This window comes from Artemia sp. Qi Xiang Cuo, chromosome 14 (assembly GCF_049724085.1).
Source record: "Artemia sp. Qi Xiang Cuo chromosome 14, ASM4972408v1, whole genome shotgun sequence".
Lineage (NCBI taxonomy): Eukaryota > Metazoa > Arthropoda > Branchiopoda > Anostraca > Artemiidae > Artemia > Artemia sp. Qi Xiang Cuo.
The window spans coordinates 9405392-9431053 of record NC_142807.1 but is presented as its reverse complement, the minus strand read 5'-3'; the positions used below and the strand labels follow the sequence as shown (position 1 = coordinate 9431053).

General features: G+C 36.0%; 1 protein-coding gene and 1 pseudogene across 1 annotated transcript in view; one reads left to right on the top strand and one right to left on the bottom strand.

Moving 5' to 3' along the window:
• The window catches only part of LOC148944098 (uncharacterized), a 329735-nt gene that overhangs the window by 100142 nt on the left and 203931 nt on the right, over window positions 1–25662 (top strand). The window lies entirely within an intron of this gene.
• On the bottom strand, window positions 16969–18857 carry LOC148944100 (uncharacterized; annotated as a pseudogene).

Below are 25662 nucleotides of genomic sequence, written 5' to 3'. Positions count from 1 at the left end.
AAAAAAAATACTGTTTTTGAGGAGGACACTTCCCCACAGCCCCCAGGGCAGGGGTTATAAGATATGACCAAGGGGCATATAAGATTTTTATAGACATTGTTGTCGTAGAACCTTCAAAAAACGCTCATTCGATTGGAAATTTAAAGGGCTAGTGCCTTTTTTAATGGTCGAAAGGGAATGGAGGGCATCTAAACCCCTTCACACCCACCATTTCCCCAAACACATCCAGTCAAAATTTTGAGATAACCATTTTGTTCAACGCAGTTGAAAGTTCTAAAAATTAGGTCTTTGAGGATGACAACCTCCCCCTAACAGCCCTTAGGGCAAGGGTTATAAGTTATGCCCTGGGGGCATATATGGTTTTCATTGAAAGCGTTGTAGTAAAAGCTTCAAAAGGGGCTCAGTCGATTGGAAATCGAAATGGCTAGTACCCTTCTTAATAGTTGAAAGTGATTGGAAGGCATTTAACACCCCTTCCACGTCCACTATTTATCTAAGCACAACCTATCAAAATTTTGCGAGAGCCATTTTGTTCAACGTAGTTGAAATTTCTGGTAATTAGGTCTTTGAGGATGATAACCCCCTCAGAGCCCTTATGGCAAGGGTTATAAATTATACACTGGGGGTATGTAAGTTTGTATTGAAAGTTTTGTCGTAGAAACTACAAAAAGGGCACATTCAATTGGAAATTCAAAGGGCTAGTGCCCTTTTTAATAGTTGAAAGTGATTGAAGGGCAACTAGCCCCCCTCTAATTCCAACCATCTCCCCAAACACATACAATCAATATTTTTAGATAGCCATTTTTTTCAATGTAATTGATAGTTTTGAAAAGTAGGTCTTTAAGGATGACACCTCCCCCCCCCCACAGCCCTCTGGGCAAGGGTTATAAGTTATGCCCTGGGGCCATATGAGGTTTTTATATAAAACTTTGTCGTAGAAATTTCAAAAAAGGGCTCATTCCATTGGATATTGAACTGGCTAGTGTCCTTCAGATAATACATCCAATCAAAATTTTGAGTCAGCCATTTTTTCAACGTAGTCGAAAGTTCTGGATATTATGTCTTTGAGGAGGATCAACCGCCCCCCCCCGTACATCCCTCTCAGGATAATGGTTGTAAGTTATCCACTGGGGCAATATAAGGTTCTTATAGAATGTTGTGACAGAAACTTAGAAGGGTTAGTGCCCTTTTTAATAGTCAAAAGTGATTGGAGGAAAACTAACACCTCTCCCACGCCCACCATTTCCCCAAAAACATCTAATAAAAATTTTGAGATAGCTATTTGGTTTAACGTAGTTGAAAAGTCTGGAAATTATGTCTTTGAGGATGACACTTCCCCGACAGCCCTCAGCGCAATGGTTGTAAGTTAATGCCTGGGGGCATATAAGGTTTAATAGAAAGCCTTATTGTAGAAAATTCAAAAAGGGCTCATTCGATTGGAAATTGAAGGTGCTAGTGCCCTATTTAATAGTCAAAAGGGATTGGAGGGCAAATAACGCCCCTCTCAAGCCAACCATTTCCCCAAACGCATCCAATAAAAATTTTGAGATAGACATTTTCTTCAACGTAGTTGAAAGTTCTGGAAGTTAGATCTTTGCCAGCGTTGTCGTAGAAACTTCAAAAAAGACTCGTTCAATTGGGAATTGAGAGGGCAAGTGCCCTTATTAATAGCGAAAAACAATCGGAGGGCAAATGCCCATCCCCCCTCCCCCATACCCCTCATTTCCCTAAACACTTCCGATCAACATTTTGATATATGAATTTTTATTGAACGTAGTTGAAGGGTCCAGAAATTATGTTTTTGAGTATGACAACCCCCAATAGCCCCCAGGGCTAAGTTTGTAAGTTATGCCCTGGAGGCGTATAATGTCTTATAGAAATTGTTGTCATAAAAACTTCAAAAAGGGTTCTTTCGGTTGCAAATTGAGAGGGCTATTGCACTTTTTAAGACTCGAAAGTAATCAGAGGGAGAATCCCCCCCACGCCCATCATTTCCCCAAACATTTCCTATCAAAATTTTGATATGGCCATTTGGTTCAACGTAGTTGAAAGGTCTAGAAATTATGTCTTTGAGCATGACAGCCCTCCCCCATAGCCCTCATGACAAGAGATCATAAGTTATGTCCTTGGGGAATATAATGCTTTTATAGACATTTTTGTCGTAAATACTTCAAAAAGGGTTCATTGGATTGGAAATTGGAGGACTAGTACCTTTTTAATTAGTCGAAATTGATCAGAGGGCAAATGTCTCCCTCCACACCTATCATTTCCCCAAACGCTTCCAATCAAAACTTTGATATATCCATTTTGTTAAACCTGTCAGAAAGGTCTGGAAATTATGGCTTTGAGGATAACAAATCCCCAGGTCCTCAGAGCAAGGATTGTAAGTTATGTCCTGGGGACATTTAGGGTTTTTATAGAGAGTGTGGTCATATAAATTTCAAAGGGGGTTTATTGAATTGGTAATGAGACGCTCTAGTGCTCCTACTAAAAGCAAAGTGATTAGAGGGCAGCTACTCTTTCCCCCCTACACACACGTCATATTCTCCCGAAATGTGTCTAATAGAACTTTTGAGATAGCCATTCTATTCAAAATATTCTAAATATCATGCAACGAGGCTCTTGGGGATGAAACAAATCCCAGAGAATAGGGGCAAGGGTTGTAAGCTATGCCCGAGGGGTATTAAGGGTTTTTATGGAAGAGATGGTTGTTTAACTTCAGAAAGAGGCTCTGTCCTTCTCCCTGAAAAAGATTATGTCAATATACAATGAAAAGAAATTAAAAAAAACTTTTGCACAAAATAAGTTTTTCAAAAAAAAATAAAAAGCTCCATTAAATCAAAAATGAACAAAAATAGAATCAAATAATCTACCAAGCATACAACTACCACAAATCAGTATCAATTAGTAAATGAAACCCAAAACAAACAGATTTCAAATAAGCAAACTTAAAACGAGCAGAAATTAATCTGAGTAGGGTTCTAAACCCTATGCTTTCTGAAAGCTAGAATATAATTTTACTTTACTGAAAACATTCTTTTAAATGTTTTCATGTTTATAGTTTTAAGAAATCAAAATTAATTAAGATTTTGAGGAATAAAAGTCAGCAAATGCATATTAAACTGACAATACTCATTTTTTTTAGTAAATTCATTCGAATTTTTTCATTAAAGTGCAGATTATATTCTAGCTTTTGATTCTCAAAAATAGGGTTTTAGGTTTCTTTTTCAGCTTAATAACTGAGACAATTGCGAACATAGTTCGATGATGCCGGGAAGGGCTTTGTCACTCAAAAATTACAGACTAATAATATGCTCTTTTTATAAGCTAAAATATTCTTTTTTACAGGTTAAAATCAAAATTTTTTCAAAGGCAAAATCAGTTGTTATTATTTTCAGGTTCATCTAGCGACATTATAGCCAACAGCTCAAGGGACCAACATTGATGGCTTGGAGACAGCTGTCCTTTCGCCACCATCAACACTTCGTGACAGTCTCTGCGCCAGTATGGACCCCGAGGAAAGTGAACGGGACGGGTATATTTATTTAGTGTGGTTGTAAATCCATATAGTGTGGCTCCCCCCAAGTTCGATCAAGATTTTTATGTAGTTAATCTTGGCCTTGACCTCGAAGCTATAGATCGTGTGCTAGAGGAAGTGCCAGTCAGCGAGGTCAAAAGCCTACTATAAGATCAGGGGGAACTAAGACAGAGTGGCAGCTGTTCACCCCTTACATTGCCTGAATTTTATCTATGTAAATCTGACTTGCGGAATGTTTAAGTCTAGGGCTGAGTTTGGGAACCCCATCAATTCCCTTACAGCTGGTAGTATTTTTTAATACTACGGACATAGTACACTCATATGCAAGCAAGATTCTAGCCCTTCTTGAACGACAAAATCGGGAGGTGGGTGGGTGGGATAGCATTTAAGCATCCGTCATAATTTTTTTTTATATTTAAATGAAAAGTCTGGTGAAGTGTTCCCGCATTATCGCAAACCGAAGTGCAAACACTTCATCCAGATTTACATAATTTTGAGGGTGTCTTTTCGGAACCGATTAATAACATTGGGAATAAGGTATATCATTATAATGAAAAAGAGAATGGGTCTGTAGTTTTATTTATTGACAGTTCAGACATTAATGTAACTAAATTTAAAAAGAAACTAGCTTTAACAGGTGGGAGGAATGAGTTGATAAAATGTAATAGAGGTTTAAAGGGTTGTAAGGGTGTGCAACTATTTTTTTCAATATGGGCCTACAATGCTTCAAGACAGTGGGCCTACATGGGGTAGAGTTACATAATAATGATTTTAACTGTTTAAAGGGGCAATATCCTAAAATACATAAGGGAATGGAAATTTTTGAGAGGGTTAATGAACATTCAAAAATTGGTGGAACGGTGTTACAGTATGATACAGAATTTGAAGAAAGGGGACTTAAAGACAAAAAGGGTGTAATATATTCAGTGAGGGCTCCATCCATTGAATCAGTGAAGCACTTGGTATGACTTGTTTACGAACCTGCAAGTGAACCTGATTCAATCGGTCATTTTATTTCAATTATAAATATTAGTCGGATTTATGTGAGGGGAATTGTAATAAAATCTGGGGGCATGCTATCATTGTCCAAAGCGTCTTTCTAGATTCCACACAGAATTAAAGTTAAAAAATCACACGAAGAACTATAAGCGTCATGGGTACTAGTCTGTGGAGACGGTTCCAGGTGACAATACCATCTTACGATTCAATCATTTCCAAACTTCATTCTTGCAGGATGACAAGGTAAATGTTAGATATCAAGGGCAAACTCACAGACGTGTACGATCCATTGAACTGGAATCATAGGCTGTGCCATGACGCTGCCTAGGTAAAGAACGATTTTGGCACAATTTATTATTTATTTCCATACCAGGGCACTTCGAATCAATGGAGTTGTCGTAGAAACTTGGAAAAGGGCTCATTCGATTGAAAATTGGAATGGCAATCGCCCCTTTTAATAGTCGAAAGTGATTGGAAGGCAACTAAACCCCTTCCACGCCCACCATTTCCCCAAACACATCCAATCAAAATTGTGAGATAGCCATTTTGTTCAATGTAGTTCGTTTACAGATAGAAATTATGTTTTTTAGGAGGAAACTCCCCCACAGCCCTCAGGACAAGGGTCTTAAGTTATGGCCTGGGGGCATATAAGAACGATGTTGGCACAATGTATTATTTTTTTCCTTTAGACCAGGGCACTTTGTATTTAAGAAACTTTCGTAGAAACTTCGAAAAGGGCTCATTCAGTTGAAAATTGGAGTGACTTGTGCCTCTTTTAATGGTCAAAAGTGATCAGAAGGCAACAAACGCCCCTTCTATGCCCACCTTTTACCAAAACACATTTAATCAAAATTTTGAGACAGCCATTTTGTTCAGCGTAGCTGATTTTCAGATAGAAATTATGTTGTTTAGGAGGACACTCCCCCACAGCCTTCAGGGCAAGGTTTGTTTTATGCCCTTGGTGCATATAAGGTTTTTATAGAAAGTTGTTGTAGAAATTTCAAAAAAGGCTCATTCGATTGGAAATTCAAAGGGCTTGTGCCCTTTTTAATAGTCAAAAGTGATTGGAGGGCAACTAACCCCCCTCTCATGCCCAGCTTTACCCCAAACATATCCAATAAAAATTTTGAGATGGCTATTTTTTTCAACGTTGTTGAATGTTTTGGAAATTGGGTCTTTGAGTGAAAACCTCCCCCCCCTCAACCCTCAGGGAAGGGTTGGTAAGTTATGCCCTGGGGGCTTATAATGTTTTTATAGAAAGCGTTGTCGTAGAAACTTCAAAAAGGGCTCATTCGATTGCGAATTGAAATGGCTAATGCCCTTTTTAATAGTCAAAAGTGATTGGAAGGCAACTAACAGCCCTTCCAAACCCACCATTCCCCCAAACACATCCAATCAAAATTTTGAGATAGTCATTTTGTTCAAAGTAGTTAAAAGTTCTTGAAATTATACCTTTCAGCAGGATACTCCCCCCACAGTCTTCAGGGGAAGGGTTATAAGGCATGCCCTTGGAGCATATAAGGTTTTCATTGACATATACGTGGTGGATATTTGAAGAAGGGCTCATTCGATCGGAAATTCAAAGGGCTAGTGCCCTTTTTAATAGTCGAAAGTGATTAGAGGGCAACCAACCCCCCTCTCACGCCCACCATTTATCCAAACACATTCAATCAAAATTTTGAGATAGCCATTTTGTTCAAAGTAGTTGAAAGTTCTGGAAATTAGGTCTTTGAGGATGATAACCCCTCACCCTCAGAGCCCCCAGGGCAAGGGTTACAAGCTATACCCTTGGGGCAAATAAGGTTTTTACTGAAATTTTTGTCGTAGAAACTTGAAAAAGGGTGCATTCGATTGGAAATTCAATGGGTTAGGGCCCTTTTTAATAGTCAAAAGTTAAAAGTGAGTGCACTTCGTGCACTTTTGACCAGGGCACTTCGTATCAAAGGAGTCGTCATAGAAACTTTGAAAAGAGCTTATTCGATTGGAGATTGGAGTGGCTTGTGCTCATTTTAAGAGTCGAAAGTGATCGGAAGGCAACTAACACCCCTTCCGTGCTCACCATTTCCCCAAGCACACCCAATCAAAATTTTGAGATAGCCATTTTGTTCGGCATAATTGATTTCCAGATATAAATTATTCTGAATCTGGACACCCCTTCCACACCCACCATTTCCCCAAACACATCCAATCAAATTTTGAGATAGCCATTTTGTTCAGCGTAATTTATTGGATTGGAAATTGGAATGGCTAATGCCGTTTTTAATAGTCGAAAGTGATTGGAAGGCAGCTAACAACCCTTCCATGCCCACTATCTCCCCAAAAACATCCAATCAGAAGTTTGAGAGAGCCATTTTGTTCAGCATAGTTGATTTCGACAAAAAAATAATGTTTGCTCACCATTTCCCCAAACACATCCAATCAAATTTTGAGATAACCATTTTGTTCAGCGTAATTGATTGGATTGCAAATTGGAATGGCTAGCGCCGTTTTTAACAGTCAAAAGTGATTGGAAGTGATTTCTCAGCGTAATTGATTTCCAGATCGATATTTGTTGAGCATAGTTGGGATGACGCTCCCCCCACAGCCCTCAGGGTAAGGGTTGTAAGTTATTCTCTGGGAACATATTGGGTTATTATAGAAAGTGTGGTCATATAAACTTCAAAGGGGGTTCATTGAATCGGTAATCAGACGCTCTACTGCTCCTTCTAAAAGTCAAAGTGATTAGAGGGCAGCTACTCTTCCCCCCCTACATACACGTCATATTGTCCCAAAATGTGTCTAATAGAAATTTTGAGATAACCAGATTCAAAATATTCTAAATATTATACAACGAGGCTTTTGGGGATGAAACAAACCCCAGAGATTTGGGGCAAGGGTTGTAAATTATGCCCGAGGGGTATTAAGGGTTTTTATGGAAGAGATGGTAGTTTAACTTCAGAAAGAGGCTCTGTCGTTCTCCCTGAAAAAGATTATGTCAATATAAAATGAAAAGAAATTAAAAAAAATCTTTTGCACAAAATGAGTTTTTCAAAAAAAATAAAGAACTCCATTAAACCAAAAATGAACAAAAATAGAATCAAATAATCTACCAAGCATACAACTACCACAAATCAGTATCAATAAGTAAATGAAACCCAAAACAAACAGAAATTAAAATAGGCAAACTTAAAACTAGCAGAAATTAATCTGAGTAGGGTTCTAAACCCTATGCTTTCTGAAAGCTAGAATATAATTTTTACTTTACTGAAAAATTTTCTTTTAAATGTTTTCACGCTTATAGTTTTAAGAAATCAAAATTAACTAAGATTTTAAGGAATAAATGTCAGCATATGCATATTAAACTGACAATACTCATTTTGTTTGTAAATTCATTCGAATTTTTTCATTAAAGTGCAAATTATATTCTAGCTTTTGATTTCCAAAAGACAGTTTGATTATCAAAAATAGGGTTTTATATTTCTTTTTTAGCTTAATAACTGAGACAATTGGAACATAGTTCGATAATGCCGGGAGGGACTTTGTCACTCAAAAATTACAGACTAATAATATGTTCTTTTTATAAGCTAAAATATTCTTTTTTACAGGTTAAAATCGAAATTTTTTCAAAGGCAAAATCATTTGTTAGTATTTTTAGGTTCATCTAGCGACATTATCACCAACAGCTCAAGGGACCAACATTGATGGCTTGGAGACAGCTGTCCTGTCGCCACCATCGACATTTCGTGACAGTCTCTGCGTCAGTATGGGCCCCGAGAAAAGTGAACGGGAGGGGGTATATTTATTTAGTGTGGTTGTAAATCCATATAGTGCGGCTCCCCAAAGTTCGATCACGATTTTTAAGTAGCCAATCTTGGCCTTGAACTCGAAGCTATAGATCGCGTGCTAGAGGAAGTGCCAGTCAACGAGGTCAAAAGGCTAATAGAAGATCAGGGGGAACTAAGACAGATTGGCAGCTGTTCACCCCTTACATTCCTGAATTTGATCTATGTAAATCTGACTTGCGGAACGTTTAAGTCTAGGGCTCGGTTTCGGAACCCCATCAACACCCTTACACCTGGTACTATTTTTTTAATACTACGGACATAATACACTCATATGCAAGAAAGATTCTAGCCCTTCTTGAATGACAGAATCGGGAGGTGGGGTGGGTGGATAGCATTTAAGCATCCGTCATATTTTTTTTATATTTAAATGAAAAGTCCGGTGAAGTGTCCCTGCATTATCGCAAACCGAAATGCAAACATTTCATTCAGATTTACATAATTTTGAGTGTGTCTTTTCGGAACCGGTTAATAGCATTGGGAATAAGGTATATAATTATAATGAAAAAGAGAATGGGTCTGTAGTTTTATTTATTGACAGTTCAGACATTGATGTAACTAAATTTAAAAAGAAACTTGCTTTAACAGGTGGGAGGAATGAGTTGATAAAATATAATGGAGATTTAAAGGGTTGTAAGGGATTGCAACTATTTTTTCAGTATGAGAGTACAGTTCTTCAAGACAGTGGGCCTACATGGGGTAGAGTTATATAAAGTAGGTTTTAACTGTTTAAAGGGCCAATATCCTAAAATACTTAAGGGAATGGAAATTTTTTAGAGGGTTAATGAACATTCAAAGATTGGTGGTGCGGTGTTACAGTATGACACAGAATTTGAAGAAAGGGGACGTAAAGATAAAAAGGGTGTAATATATTCAGTGAGGGCACCATCCATTGAATCAGTGAAGCAGTTGGTATGACTTGCTTACGAACCTGCAAGTGAACCTGATTCAACCGGTCATTTTTTTCAATTATAAATATTAGTCGGATATATGTGAGGGGAATTTTAATAAAAGCTGGGGGCATGCTATCATTGTCCAATGTGTCTTTCTAGATTCCACACAGAATTAAAGTTAAAACATCACATGAAGAACTGTAAGCGTCATGGGTACCAGTCTGTGGAGACGGTTCCGGGTGAAAATACCATTTTACGATTCAAACATTTTCAAACTTTATTCTTGCAGGATGACAAGGTGAAGTTAGATATCGAGGCCAAACTCACAGACGTGTACGATCCATCGAACTGGAATCATAGGCAGTGCAATGACGCTGCCTAAGTAAAGAACGATGTTGGCACAATTTATTATTTATTTCCATACCAGGGCACTTCGAATCAAAGGAGTTGTCGTAGAAACTTGAAAAAGGGCTCATTCGATTGTAAATTGGAAGGGCTAGTGCCCTTTTTAATAGTCGAAAGTGATTGGAAGGCAACTAACACCGCTTCCGCGCCCACCATTTCACCAAACACATCCAATTAAAATTTTGAGATAGCCATTTTGTTCAACGTATTTCATTTCCATATAGAAATTATGTTTTTGAGGAGGACACTCCCCCACAGCCCTCAGGACAAGGGTCTTAAGTTATGCCCTGGGGGCATATAAGAACGATGTTGGCACAATGTATTTTTTTCCTTTAGACCAGGGCACTTTGTATTATGAAACTTTCGTAGAATCTTCGAAAAAGACTCATTTAGTTGAAAATTGGAGTGACTTGTGCCCTTTTTAATAGTCGAAAGTGATGAGAAGGCAACTAACTTTTCTATGCCCACCAAAACACATCCAATCAAAATTTTGAGACAGCCATTTTGTTCAGCGTGGCTGATTTTCAGATAGAAATTATGTTGTTTACGAGGACACTCCTCCACAACCCTCAAGGCAAGGTTTGTTTTATACCTTGGGGGCATATAAGGTTTTTATAGAAAGTGTTGTCGTAGAAATTTCAAAAAAGACTCATTCGATTGGAAATTCAAAGAGCTAGTGCCCTTTTCAACAGTCAAAAGTGATTGGAGGGCAACTAACCCCCTCTCATGCCCAACTTTTCCCCAAACACATACAATCAAAATTTTGAGATAGCCATTTTGTTCAACGTAGTTGAAAGTTTTGGAAATTAGGTCTTTGAGTGACAACCTCCCCCCCCCCCTCAGCCCTCAGGGAAGGGTTGGTAAGTTATGCCGTGGGGGCATATAATATTTTAATAGAAAGCGTTGTCGTAGAAACTTCAAAAATGACTCATTCGATTGCGAATTGTATTGGCTAATGCCCTTTTTAATAGTCAAAAGTGATTGGAAGGCAACTAACAGCCCTTCCAAACCCACCATTCCCCCAAAAACATCCAATCAAAATTTTGAGATGGTCATTTTGTTCAAAGTAGTTAAAAGTTCTTGAAATTATACCTTTCAGCAGGATACTCCCCCCACAGTCTTCAGGGGAAGGGTTATAAGGCATGCCCTTGGAGCATATAAGGTTTTCATTGACATATACGTGGTGGATATTTGAAGAAGGGCTCATTCAATTGGATATTGAAATGGCTAGTGCCCTTTTTAATAGTCAAAATTGATTGGAGGGCGACTAACCGCCTTTCACGCCCACCATTTATCCAAACACATTCAATCAAAATTTTGAGATTGCCATTTTGTTCAACGTAGTTGAAAATTCTGGAAATTCGGTCTTTGAGGATGATAACCCCCTCAGAGCCCTCCGGGCAAGGGTTACAAGCTATACCCTTGGGGCAAATAAGGTTTTTACTGAAGTTTTTGTCGTAGAAACTTGAAAAAGAATGCATTCGATTGGAAATTCAATGGGCTAGGGCCCTTTTTAATAGTCAAAAGTTAAAAGTGAGTGCACTTCGTGCACTTTCGACCAGGGCACTTCGTATCAAAGGAGTCGTGATAGAAACTTTGAAAAGAGCTTATTCGATTGGAGATTGGAGTGGCTTGTTCTCTTTTTAAGAGTCGAAAGTGATCGGAAGGCAACTAACACCCCATCCGGGCTCACCATTTCCACAAGCACACCCAATCAAATTTTTGAGATAGCCATTTTGTTCAGCATAATTGATTTCCAGATATAAATTATTCTGAATCTGGACACCCCTTCCACGCCCACCATTTTCCCAAACACATCCAATCAAATTTTGAGATAGCCATTTTGTTCAGCGTAATTGATTGGATTGGAAATTGGAATGGCCTGTGCCGTTTTTAATAGTCGAAAGTGATTGGAAGGCAGCTAACAACCCTTCCACGCCCACTATTTCCCCAAAAACATCCAATCAGAAGTTTGAGATAACCATTTTGTTCAGCATAGTTGATTTCAACAAAAAAGTAATGTTTGCTCACCATTTCCCCAAACACATCCAATCAAAATTTTCAGATAGCCATTTTGTTCAGCATAATTGATTTCCAGATAGAAATTATTCTTGATCTGGACGCCCCTTCCACACCCACCATTTCCCCAAACACATCCAATCAAATTTTGAGATAACCATTTTGTTCAGCGTAATGATTGGATTGGAAATTGGAATGGCTAGCGCCGTTTTTAATAATCAAAAGTGATTGGAATTGATTGCTCAGCGTAATTGATTTCCAGATCGATATTTGTTCAGCATAGTTGGGATGACGCTCCCCCCACAGCCCTCAGGGTAAGGGTTATAAGTTATGCTCTGGGAACATATAGGGTTATTATAGAAAGTTCGGTCATATAAACTTCAAAGGGGGTTCATTGAATTGGTAATCAGACGCTCTACTGCTCCTTCTAAAAGTCAAAGTGATTAGAGGACAGCTACTCTTTCCCCCCTACATAAACGTCATATTGTCCCAAAATGTGTCTAATAGAAATTTTGAGATAGCCATATTCAAAATATTCTAAATATTATACAACGAGGCTTTTGGGGATGAAACAAACCCCAGAGATTTAGGGCAAGGGTTGTAAGTTATGCCCGAGGGGTATTAAGGGTTTTTTATGGAAGAGATGGTTGTTTAACTTCAGAAAGAGGCTCTGTCGTTCTCCCTGAAAAAGATTATGTCAATATAAAATGAAAAGAAATTAAAAAAAAAACTATTGCACAAAATAAGTTAATCAAAAAAAATAAAGAACTCCATTAAACCAAAAATGAACAAAAACAGAATCAAATAATCTAACAAGTATACAGCTACCACAAATCAGTATCAATAAATAAATGAAACCCAAAACAAACAGAAATTAAAATAAGTCAAACTTAAAACGAGCAGAAATTAATCTGAGTAGGGTTCTAAACCCTATGCTTTCTAAAAACTAGAATATAATTTTTACTTTACTGAAAAAATTCTTTTAAATGTTTTCACGTTTATAGTTTTAAGAAATCAAAATTAATTAAGATTTTAAGGAATAAATGTCAGCATATGCATATTAAACTGACAATACTCATTTTTTGTAAATTCATTCAAATTTTTTCATTAAAGTGCAAATTATATTCTAGCTTTTGATTTCCAAAAGACAGTTTGATTATCAAAAATAGGGTTTTAGGTTTCTTATTTAGCTTAATAACTGAGACAATTGGGAACATAGTTCGATAATGCCGGGAGGGAATTTGTCACTCAAAATTTACAGACTAATACTATGTTCTTTTTATAAGCTAAAATATTCTTTTTCACAGGTTAAAATCGAAATTTTTTCAAAGGCAAAATCAGTTGTTATTATTTTTAGGTTCATCTAGCGACATTATCACCAACAGCTCAAGGGACCAACATTGATGGCTTCGAGAGAGCTGTTCTGTCGCCACCATCGACATTTTGTGACAGTCTCTGCGTCAGTATGAATCCCGAGGAAAGTGAACGGGAGGGGGTATATTTATTTAGTGTGGTTGTAAATCCATATGGAATATTTCAGTAGTGTTTTGTTGTGGTTTACCTTATCATAGTTAAATTCTCTTGAGTTTTCAAAGTTCATTTTGAATTTCTTTCATTGAAATGCAAGAGTTGGAATATTTCAGTAGTGTTCTAATGGGGGGGTTTTCTTTTGAAAAGGTTCGTCAGCGGAGTTTGGTTAGTCAAGGCTAATTCTAATGGGAGGGTTTTCGAAACGACTAATTCTCATATCTTTTTTGAGAATTTCCGATTAATCTATCCAATGGGAAATTTAGTTAAGCTCTTGGTTAGCGGTCCGCGAGTGGCTTACCTGAGTGGAGGCTGAACATCTAGAGTGGGGAGCTTAATGTAGGATTACAGGTAGGGAGCTTATATTGATGGCCATACTGACTCGACATCAGATTGATGAGTTTCAGTTTCCCTTAGGAGCGAGTGGAGCCACAAGGACTAACAAACTTGAGAAATATCAACACAAGAGAATAAAATAAAATAATAGTGCGTTTATTGTTACTTACATAGTAATCGCAGAGTTCTTGGTTGTATCAACAAATTAACAACACAGGTTTCCAATACAAATTGTACTGAGACGAAATATCTCAAAGTTAGTACACTTCAAAAGTTTGTTACAACACAATCATGATCAAAAAAATAGCTAGAAGACTGGTGTAAAACTCAAACTAAGACTCAAAATAGACTCCTAGTAGACTCGCTCAAAATTGTTAAGTTCTAACTATCTATCCTCTGCAACTATGCCCGAGGTTACGTTTAGGCGTTGCTAAAAGTATATTTTCTTAGACCTTATTGGCTGCGATATTGTCCTACATTACTATTGGACTGGCTTGCACCAATGAGCTACTCGGGTTTAATTACAGTTTATGAGTCTTAAGATGTCACTCTGGAATTTTTCTAGCACCTATAAATTCTACACTGCAATGTTTTGCTAACAGGTGTCGCTTAATTTATGACTTTTAAGATATCACTTTGGGATTTTTCGAACGATCGAAGTTTTGTATTGTAACATTGTCCCAGCATGGGGTCTATTAATTTTCAGAGGAATGACATTTCATTTCTTTTAAATGTGGTAAGGGATAATACTATTTGATTTAAAAAATGTACTAGGGTGTTCAAAATAGTCTACAGGAGAAATAAGATTTTTTAAGCGAAAATTTTACATCTCTAGCGACTACTTTTTTTGCATTGTAAATCTTACTGTCTTGTCCGTTTGGTATTTTAGAGTTCTTAATATTTGAACATAGGTGTTAATCACCTGTCGTATAAGATTTGATCAAGCTAATATTCATTGGATACTTTGGAGACGGGGGGTCGGATTTACTTGTTGTATTTCCTGTGGGAAAGATTTTTTTGTTAAATTAACTACGTTTATTTCGGTATTTTAAATTGAACACTTGATATTTGTTTGATTTGTAGGTTACTTGAATTTTTGAATTCACATTCTTGGGTGATGTTATTTTACTGGGGTAACTTTAATGGGGGAATTTTTATTTTTATTTTTTTAGAAACCATCCAATTAAATATAATCCATCCCACTTTTAACTTTGTACAAATCGTTTTTACGCGCCTCCCAATTTCGAATTTGTTTTTTTTTTTTTTTTTAAATTATTTTTTTTTCAATTATTACTTTTATTATATATGGGTTTTTAATATTCATATATATTCTTTTTTTTTTTTTTATATAATTTATTTATATAATATGATATAAATTTAAAAAAAACAATTTTAAATTTTATTGTCTGCTAACTCGATTTTGCGAGTGGGCCAAAGAGTTTATACATTAGGTTATGTGATTATATAGTAATTATTATTTCCTCCACCTAACACTAAGTTTACCTTCACCTGATACGATTATCTCATCACTGAAAATGGTACATTTTGCCTTTCTAATACTCGACTTTACTTTCACCTGACGCTAAAATGACACGATTAAATTTTTATTCCTTCACCTGATATGATAATACTTCTACTTGGTTTTAACTAATCTAAGTTCGGCATTAATAATTGCTTTATTACTTAACGTGATACATGTTTGCTACTTCTAATGCTAATTTATATTTCCACCTGACGTTACATAGGCACGATTATATTATTGTTCCTTCACCTAATATTAAAATTCCTTCACCTAATGTTCTAATACTTCTATATGGCTCCAACTAGTTAAGTTCTGCTTTTGTAATTATTTTGTTATTTAACGCGAATTCATGCTTACACCTGACGTTATGTTGGTATGATGGGTATTTGATTTCAAAAAAAGCATCTAGCTACGTCTAAAACATCTAACTACACCTAAATTTTTAACACACTAAAATTAAAATAATTTTCAAGAAAAGGTTTAACACATTAATAGATTCTGATATTGATGTCTTATTGCAACACTGAGCTTACGTAATTTACACTGATTTTCATATTTTATGAAAAGCTCTTTATGTTCTTTAAAGTTATTAGCTAGATACATAAGATTTCACACTTACTTCATCATTCTACGTGTCTATATTACTCACATACGTTTTCACTCCACTTTGGGCTTCCGTTCACTTAATTACTAGGTTGGCTAATTGTTCATGGTTTGTCTTCTTGGTGTTTTGCTTTCTGTCATTCGTTCTTTGGAATAAGTGTTTATGTTGTTCGCAAGTATGACTGTATGCACAAAATTGTCCGTGCGTGGTTCCTTATGTCATATACGAGGGGTTAATGTTGTAGATTCGTTGAAATGTCTATTAGGTACGTAACCCTTAGGGGATCGATTACATGAAATGGGTATCTTGGTCGCTAGCTGGGTATCTCTTCTTTGACACAGTTTGACCGGGGAAAATCAAATACTCGTACAGTCTGTGTTTCCCGTAAATTTTTCACGTTCAATCCATTTTTTATTTGGACTATGGGCTGTGTTTCTACATTTAACGTTAACTATGGCACGGTTGTAGCTTGATTTGAGTGCCTTGGCTCGACGCATTGTCTTTGATTTTCAGTTCAATGATTCACAACTATTGATAGCTTAATATGGAGATGAAAACAACTGTTTGGTTCTCTTCTTTGAACACTTCATCTTGGGAAAGACTTTAGCACGTACAGTTTATGTTTCCCACAGAATTGATTCTGGGTGGTTTTTCATCTCATGGATTATGGTTTGGTTTTACGACATCTGTTAATGATTGGATAGAGTCAAAACTTAAGCTTTTGATCTTGGTTAATATTGTCTCTGATGTGGGGCTTAAGATACATAATCCTTGAGGGACTGACTCTGGGTTTATTCTTGGTGTTTCAAACATTAAATCTTAAGGCCGTTGCCGTCTAAGGATTTGACGGGTATTTATGCAGTTTTACGACATGACAGGTCGAGGCGGTTCTTTAGGTAATCATTAATTCAGGTATATATTTGTGTATAGGGTCCTTGGTTCCCGGCACAGCTTGAGGTAAAGTTACCTGGTACAGTGTTCTGGTGATCTGGATTGGTGATCAGAATATCGTCTTCAGATATTCCCTTGGTGAGTACTTGTCGGTGGTTGATGAATGATGAAAGTAGATGCTACTTAGTTGTATCATTGTCTCACGTTGATACCATAATTAGTCTTCACTGACTCTTCTTCCTAGAATATAAATACCTTGGCAGAATCATTTGCTCTTTACAATTACAGAGGTTGAAACATATATAACGACAATATACGGTTTTCATAATATTCTGCGTGGACAATTTTTTTTTTAAATAATAGTTATTATTAGTGGTACTAATAACATCAACTTGGTACAGTTACAGTTAGACACAACGCTAAAAAAATAAGGGCAGATTTCATGCTTTCATGCATGTTGCCGCAATCATTAGATTATTATCATATAAATAAGGTGATCATCAGAAAAACGATTATGTTTAAAAAAAATAACACTATAAAATTTTCAAGATTGGTGACTATGTGTATACACGTATATATGTGCATTTGGCACATATTCAATATTCAATACATTTTTTAAATATTATTCAACGCTCTTCTACTTTAACATTTACTTTCCTATTATACTACTATTTGCGAGATAGGCAATATGGTTTATATGAGAGGTCTTGATTTACTATAAATTTACAAATCTTTATTGTCTATGCGTATTCATACTGCTTAAGAAATATGTCTTTTGCAGTATGTGCACCCATGCGGCTGCAAAAACAAAAAAGAAAAATTTGGGATTTGACATGGCACGAATGAGGACCTCTATTCTCACTCGCTCGATCACGTCCTCCCTTACTTTTTTTTTTTACTTTAAGGGTTATCAGGGAGTTCTGGGTTTAGGTCTTGCATCTCACTCTGCTCGATGTGATCTGACTTTTATCTTTTTCTACGTGTTATTCTCAACACTATTCAATAATTTAGGTTCAATGCGATTCGTATAGAATACGAGATTATGAACACGAATCCTATCGTCAGGAGGGTATACCACCAAAAAGTTGTCGAAAATAGTCCGTATCTACTTTCTACGTACGTCAGCCTTTGATCTTCATTGGTAAATAAGGGAATTTGAGAGTCTAAAGCTTCTTTTATTTTTGCTAGTGGTAAGGTTCCCTTGATATTGTCTATTTTTGACCATATTGTGGCTCTTACTTCTTCCTTATCAATATTGGGAATTGTATACGATAGATTGACTGGTTTGAAGTTGTTTATCTTTGGACTTATTATGTTGGTGCTTGTTGTTATGAGGGGCGTTTGCACCGTGGCTTCCTTAGTCACCAGTCGGCATCCTTGTTTTATTGTTATTGTTCCCACGTCTTGTAATAGTAGTTCAGTTCTGTAGCTTGGATCGATTCTCTCTGTGTTATTATAACATGAGATAGTCCCAACTGTTTCTTTTGGAACAGAAAAGAGCCACAGATCATTTCTAAGGTGAATAAATATTTCTCTTTTAGTACTACCTACTAACGCTTCGCATGAGTTTGGAATTTCTTCTTGTTGAGTTTCTTTTAAAAATATATCCAACACACATGATCCGGGTTTTACGTTATAAATGGGCAGTGTTAGTTGACATACTAGGTTTTTGAATGCTACACATTCCTTGAGGTCCTGTGGATTTGCTAAGGCATATTTCCTCCTATCTTGATCGACTAGCAGGTAATCCGCTTCGGGGGTAATAGTCATGAACGAATTAGTTCTACCTATGTTAGCTGGAAACGTGGAGATTTTATACAAGTCATATATTGATTGTTGATTTATTAACGGGATTGTTACCACTGCAAATAATTGTTCATTTATCTCTGTGATGTGAACCTTCAGCTTGGTGTAATAGTGAAATAAGTTTGCTACTTCCGGTTCTGTTGGTAGGTGTAGTCCAAACGTTAAATGCGTTTTTATTTCATCCAAGATATTTTTTAGGTTCGAAGGATCCACTAGGTCATACGACAAGGTTCCTCCGGTAAGGGCGAATAATGCAAATTCAAATTTGCTAACGTCAGTTGCCAGGTTAAGTAAGGACATTGTCACTATGTCTAGTGATACCATGGTGAGGCTCGAATCGGTAATCACACGATCTACTTCATTTTTTAAATAATTCATTATGTTTACTGTTTTTGATATTTTCTTCGAGATTGCCTCAATTTTGTCTCTCTGGTAATTGGCTATACTGGCCTGTATTTTTTGGACATGTAAGATCACGTTCATGGCGTTATTTAGTTTTCCTACGTTTTCCCTGAGTATATTCAGGTCTTCCTCAGTCGAAAGCCCAAACAAGCGTGAGGCTGGTTCTCCCACGATTGGTATTAGACTAGCTGATTTTCGGTATTTGCTTTTTCAAAAAAATACTTCGAAGATTCTTGTGGTACTTTGTTTTAACTTGTGTATTTCTGTATAGAACAATTCAAATAGTGCTTGTAATCTTTGTCTATATAATATTAGGAAATATTGGCGAATTGATACTTTTAGAGAGTTTTTATCGTTTGGATCAGGTAATGTTTTGATACCTTCCCTTGATGGCTCATCGGCCAATGCTAATCTAGCACAAGTACGTTTACCGTCTATTGTCCAACATTTCTTGTGTGGGTAATCATCTTCTTCCTCCTTTTTAGTTTTATCTTTCTTTTCTTCTGGTTGAATTGCCTGTACCTTTATCGTTTGTATTACAGTATGCCTAACCGGGAGTCTCGCTCTAAAGCCTATAGTAAATACTCCAATCGACTGGGTGCGGTAAAACATGGGTCCAGTTGACCAAGTCCATTTTGTAAGTATCGTGGGTCTTAGATAAGTTATTGTGGTCAAATTTCTAGGTGACTCGTTGCTAAGTGCGGTTATTTCTGGGGCTGTGCTTGTCGTAGTTTCCGACATTGAAGATTGTATGTCTCTTGCTGGAGTTTCATATGTAGGCGTGGTTGTTTCGGTGGCTTTTCTTTTTCTTTCAGTAGGCTTTTTATTCTTATCACCTTGTTGTGTATTTGATAATTTTAATCCCTTTAGGTTAATAATTCGCTCGTAATCCTTTTCATTTGTGAGTTTCTATATTATTCGCTTTGTAATATTTTGTTCGGCATGATCTTGCCATAATTCCTTAAGGAAGGTCCATAGGCTCGGTAATTCATTTAGCATGGCGTAATTCCCATCATAGAGTTTATTCTTCTTAGAAGTTGCTAAAAGGGAATCGGTGGTATATTTTGCCGTGGTATATTCGTTTAGAGATCCGTCCTTACTGCTTAAGTCTCTTTTTCTCCTGTGTCCGAGATTGTTAGGTCCTAGAGCTTTGTCGATTTCTGCCATTTTCTTGTCAAATTCGTCCTCTAAGAATATTGACGGTAGTTTGTGGCGAATGGGAGGTAGATTTCCTGTATTTTCCTTGTGGTGCATATCCTTTGTGGCCTGCAAGTTTTTGTCGGATCTTAAGAATTGTAATATAGAATCCTTTAAGTCATGGGTGTTTTTCTCCAGTCTCATGACTTGTTGAAATATAGTTTCAATTGTTTTGTGATTCAGTTTCAAAAACATTTTCAAGGCAGGATGTCTCGCAAGTAGTGAATTTTCATGTTTGACTACTAGCACATGTTCCAAGATATCTTGGGCGCTCGTTTGGGACATGAAGATTGTTATTACCTTTTTTATCCACATCCTTTTTGCTTTTTCTGGAATTAATATTTAATTAGGCATTATATAGGAAGACTTCTTATAATTGATAATTTAACGCGAGCTTAGATTCATATCATTTGTTCTTCCCTTTTTTTTTTGGGGGGGGGAGACAAGATACTAACTTGACATTATATTTTTACTATTTTATAATAATTTTTGTTTTCCGAAGGAAACAAGGTGAGATTAAGAGATGTTGTCGTTCAATTTGTTACCCTGCTTATGGTCATCGTATTTTTGATTCTTAAGCTGGAGGGGATAGATATTTTAATTACTTTCACGTAAAAATTTAATTGTTTTAACATAAGAGTAATCGGGTTTTAATTATTTGATTGTTTCAGTTTTTTTGTTTTCTTGATCACTTTTGATTTTGGTTGATAAGTTTTAATTCTTTTAAAACTAATTTCATTTCTTCTCGCTCTATATAGTACACTCTTTGGATTGTACAAGTACTGCTTGTAATATTTTATTTCTTGTGGGGGGTCATGTTTACATTGATATTTTACACAATTTGGGTTTCCTTCAATTTTGTAAACTAATTTCTGCTTTCTACATTTGTCGAGGAGTAATAAGTCTGTCTGGCAAGGACCTTTAACGTACCAGTATTTAATTTTATATAGTTTTTGCAACTTTCTTATTTCATGTTGAACTAAATAATGGTACTTGCCCTTTCTGCCGTTATATTTTATTCCTAATTTGCCTCTGGCTGGTCGATATTTGGGCGTGTTTGCTAGACGTAATCCGAAAATATATGATCCTATGTTGTATTCCCTTAAGTCGTACTTGACATCCCATTTTTTCGCAAAGACTTCTTCCCCTGATTTATTCACAATAATCATTGCCGCTGAGTATATGACATTCTCTTTGGCATGTTTAATGAATATGAACTCTGTGTCAATAATTGCCTTGGCCATTATTCTGAAATAAAAGGCAGTTTCCATTGATCTTTGTTTAATTTATAATTTTTTCAAGATTGGTTATGATTATGGTACACTCTAGGTCGAAGTCAAACTACCTTTTCACCGGCATTTCCTCAATACATCGGTTACTAATTCGTCCGACCATAACTTACTTAAAGCTCCATGTTAACCAATAATGAATATTTACTTTGTGTGGAAAAACAAGGCAACTTTAGGATGAAGTTGAACTACTTTTTCACCGGTGCCACCTTGCACCTGGCTATTTGTGTGTTCGAACATAATTTCATTCCTAAAGTTCCGTACTCTAGTTTAACGACTTTGCGGTCGCTTTATAGTTTTAAAAGTATAGAGATTTTCGAGAAACTACCTTTTTATCAATACATTGATAATGTATTTATATCTCGTGACGTTTACTCTAATTCGTAGCTTCATGAATATTAGCACAATGCTGTTTTATAATGCATTGTTTGATACTAATCGATATTCATAGTTATAACACTTCAGGTAATATTGCTGGGTTCTTTTGTCATTCATTTTAACAAGATTATTTATATACACAGTTTCTCCCACTGAGGTTGGGTTTTTATTTCAATATGGGTGCATCATCCGGCAGTGCCGCCTTTGAATTTGGAGATTTAGGCATATCTAGAAGTCGATAATCTTCCCATGAAGAAACATTTGGGCTGAGAAATTGAAGTTCAAATACTATGTCATTTTTACCGTTTTCAGGTATGCTTAGGTACATTAAATACACTAAAAGTTGGTTTGGGAGGTGCAGGCCTTCCAGAGTAGCGGTTATGTCATTCCTTCGCATATTCTGACGAATGACTTTCCGGCACAGCTGAGATAATGACAATGGGTCATTTATTATCTTTACTACAGAGAAACTTAAATTTACGTGCGACTGGCAACAGCAAAATTGCTCACGCACGATTAAGTCTAACCCAGGGACTATTTTTCTCCCGAAATTTTCATCTTCTTGAAAGAGATTCAGGGTTATTTTCTTTATGTCTTTGTAATCTCTTGGGGTAACCTGGAAAATTGCGGATCCCATTGAAGGGTTTATTGGATTTAGATATGTATTATTTACACAATTGACGTATAAGATTTTAGGAAAGCTTTCACCTTTTAACATATGTCCTTGGTCTATTAATATGGAGAGAAACTTAATGGGCCAAATTGTAGTCATATTAGTATCATCTTGGTCGTACCAAATATTGTCGGCAATATATTTAGACAACGAGCGATACTTTGTTCCTGGGATAGGTTGCACTAAGATTCTGAAGGCCAGATTGGCACTTCGTCTAGTGTGCTCTAGTGTTCGTGTTAGCGCACGCGCGCTAAAATTATATAGCACTAGGCTTGCCGTTAATCTTAGGATTATTCTTGGTTCCAACATAGTTTTTTGAGATTTTAGAAGATAGTATAGTTTTGGACAATCAAGATCTTCTACTGTTCTAATAAGTTCCTCTTCTTTCATTAAATTGTCAATATGTCCCCATTCCCTTAACGGAGCATTAATATTATCTACGCTATGTCTTCTCTTAATATTCCATGAGATTCTATTTTCCCGTCTACAATTATTTAATTGTTGTTGACTTGGGTATCTTATCATGGTCACGTTTTTTTTTTGTCTATTCTACTAAATTTTAGGTTAATATAATCAACATAACGTATGGTCGCTTTTTTAGGCGATTACCTTAAACAGTGGTTGAATGTATTAACGTAAAGTATCTGTAAAAGTGCTCGTATATAAAATGTATAATTAAATTAGCGATTACTTAGTAGTAATTTATTTTAAAAATGGTTATAGTGTTTTAAGGCATAATAATGATTATGAAATAATTAAGATGATTAAATAGTTGGCTATACGGCGCGTCGCTTAGTGCTATCAATTTGATGGTTAATTTTTATATGTGCTGTTTGCTTGGCTTTTCTGATTTAAAGTATTTAACTTCTATTGGTATCCTTTGATTCCTAGTCCTGTCAGAGTTGTTCTTCGTAGGAAATACCTCGGCACGGGGTCCGAACACAAATTAAACTACTCGCGTTCGGGCCCCACGTCAATGCATTCCCCACGCATTGGACTTCTTGCCTTTTTTCGGTCCAGCTTCTCGTATGGTCCCTTGTGGTATCACATTTTCTCTAGTTGTGGGGGTTAGGTAGGGTAATTTTCCTTGGCTCTAACCTCCCATGGTTGGGGGTTGATCCATCTTCATTATCGTATACTATATAGACATTTGAATTATTGCTCTTATTCCATTTCTAGAGCACTTCATGGGGTTGTCCGCTGACTATTTTATTTTCTTTTATGAATTAGAATTGCCATGTATATTGATCTTTTATTAATTGCCGAAAGAGAAAAAAATTTTGTTACATTCGAAGTGCGAGGGATGTTACTACTGATTCTTCGGCTAAAAGTATGCCTCGCTTTGCTTAAGTGTGATTTTTTGAAATAAAAGAAAAAAATTTTTTTTTTTTTTTTACCGTACGAAGTACATGAGGTCTTACTACTGGGTTTTTTTTTGCTTTTGCCAAATTATCTTTTACAAGGTCTGAGTGGGTTTTTCGGGTTTGAATCGTTAAGGAAAGGATTGTATTATGTTACAGGTTAGCATATTTCATTTAGTGCGATATCTGTCGATCGGCTTGAGGGAACTCTAAAGTTTCTATTAGAACTTGCTGTGGCATTTGATTTCTATAATTATTGAACCTTTATTTACAACTAAATTCTTCTTAAGTAATATATGATTAACGAGGCAAATTTTTCTTTTTAAACAATCTTTTTTTTTTTAAATATCCATAGTTTCAATTAATTTCGTTAAGGCCCTTTTTTTGAAAATATAGACTTATTTTTTAATGTATTCAAAATTCAGCTATTAGGCTGTAACGTTTTTTTTTTTCATTTATTTTGATATTTTATTTATCCGTGACGCGACTAAAGTATTACTTTCCTCGGCTTTGTATATTATTAGTTAATGGGAGTTAAGTGAGTTGAAGTGTAACTTTACTTTCAAGATGTCGAATCATTCCTCTCCTGTGGCGGAGTTAACGCCACTGAATATCGTGTTCTAAGTTGATTTCCAAATATACAGCCTTTGAAGCCTTACCATCAAGTAAATTTTAGCTGAATAATCCTCACAAACAAGGATACTGATTTGGGAGTCAACATTCAGTACATAGCCCGTCAACAACACACTAGCCTATAATGCTTTTCACATCTCTACCACGTGGCGTTATTACTTTAGAGTTTCGTAGTTTGTCATGGGCCATATGAACTTAATTCCTTAATAATTCTCAAATGAAAACTAAAATAAATGCGTTGTGGCTATATTTTGAGGCCACAAAGACGCCGCCCGACTGAGGGGGGGGGGGGCTAATAACATTTATTATAGTTTTAAGTAAAAAAACAGTAATTATTTTATCTTGGTATTTTATCGCTATACTCTTTAGTAGGTTATTCTTCTGTAAGGACTTGATTCGGGGAGAAAGTTTCATAATTTATCCTTGTTGGTTTAGGGTCTTCGAAGCGTATGTCCGAACAAAGAGCTAAATTATCTCACAGGTGTTGTAATCTATTTTATGGCTTTTACTTTCACTTAATTGCGTTAGAAATTACCTTTCAGTTATTCATCCTTCGTATAAATGTCTGTTTTGTTCTATCAATTTTAGTTACGCACATGCTCACTAGTGAGTGCACATTTTTTTTGAATTCTTAAATACCGTGCTTTTTACAAGGCTTAAATTTTGTGAATAATACGTGATTTACCATGTCATATTATTTATTGGGGAAAATTAAGGATTAACTGGGACCTGTGGTCGCAACTGGCTTATAAGGTTAGTAGAAATTATTAAATATTATCTTGTGATATGAGTATGTATGATTAATCGTCAATTTTTGGAAGGATTTTCTTCCTTTCGCGTTAATTGGTTATTTTTTGTAATTCTTTACGTCTGAATTATTTTGGTAATTAGAGTATTTCGACAGACCTATGTTAGTTTGATTTTACTCTACTTGCGCGGTTCATTTGTATGCTTTAATTCGATTTAAGATAAAATTGGTTGAACTTGTTGTTGCAAATTGTTACGGTTTTTGGTGGTTATATTATTCTCTGCCTATCGGCTGTAAGCGTTCTACGGCTTTTGCTAATTATTGCAAAACTAAGGTGTTACTTAGCTCTTGTTAGTTACGATTTTAATTTAAGGTACAACAATTATCTATTAGGGAAACATATTCTCTATAGTTGGCAATCAAAAATAGAAGTAAATCAACGCGCGGTTTTTTTTGTCTTAATTCTATTTGAATTTTGACTTCTTGGTACGATATTTTGGAATTTTGGTAATAATTTCACATACTTCGGCTTCATGGAAGGTTTTTCTTTAACGTTTGTCACTCTTGACGTAGAGGATATGTGAATTAATATTTAATTATGCCATTCAAGAAATTAATTT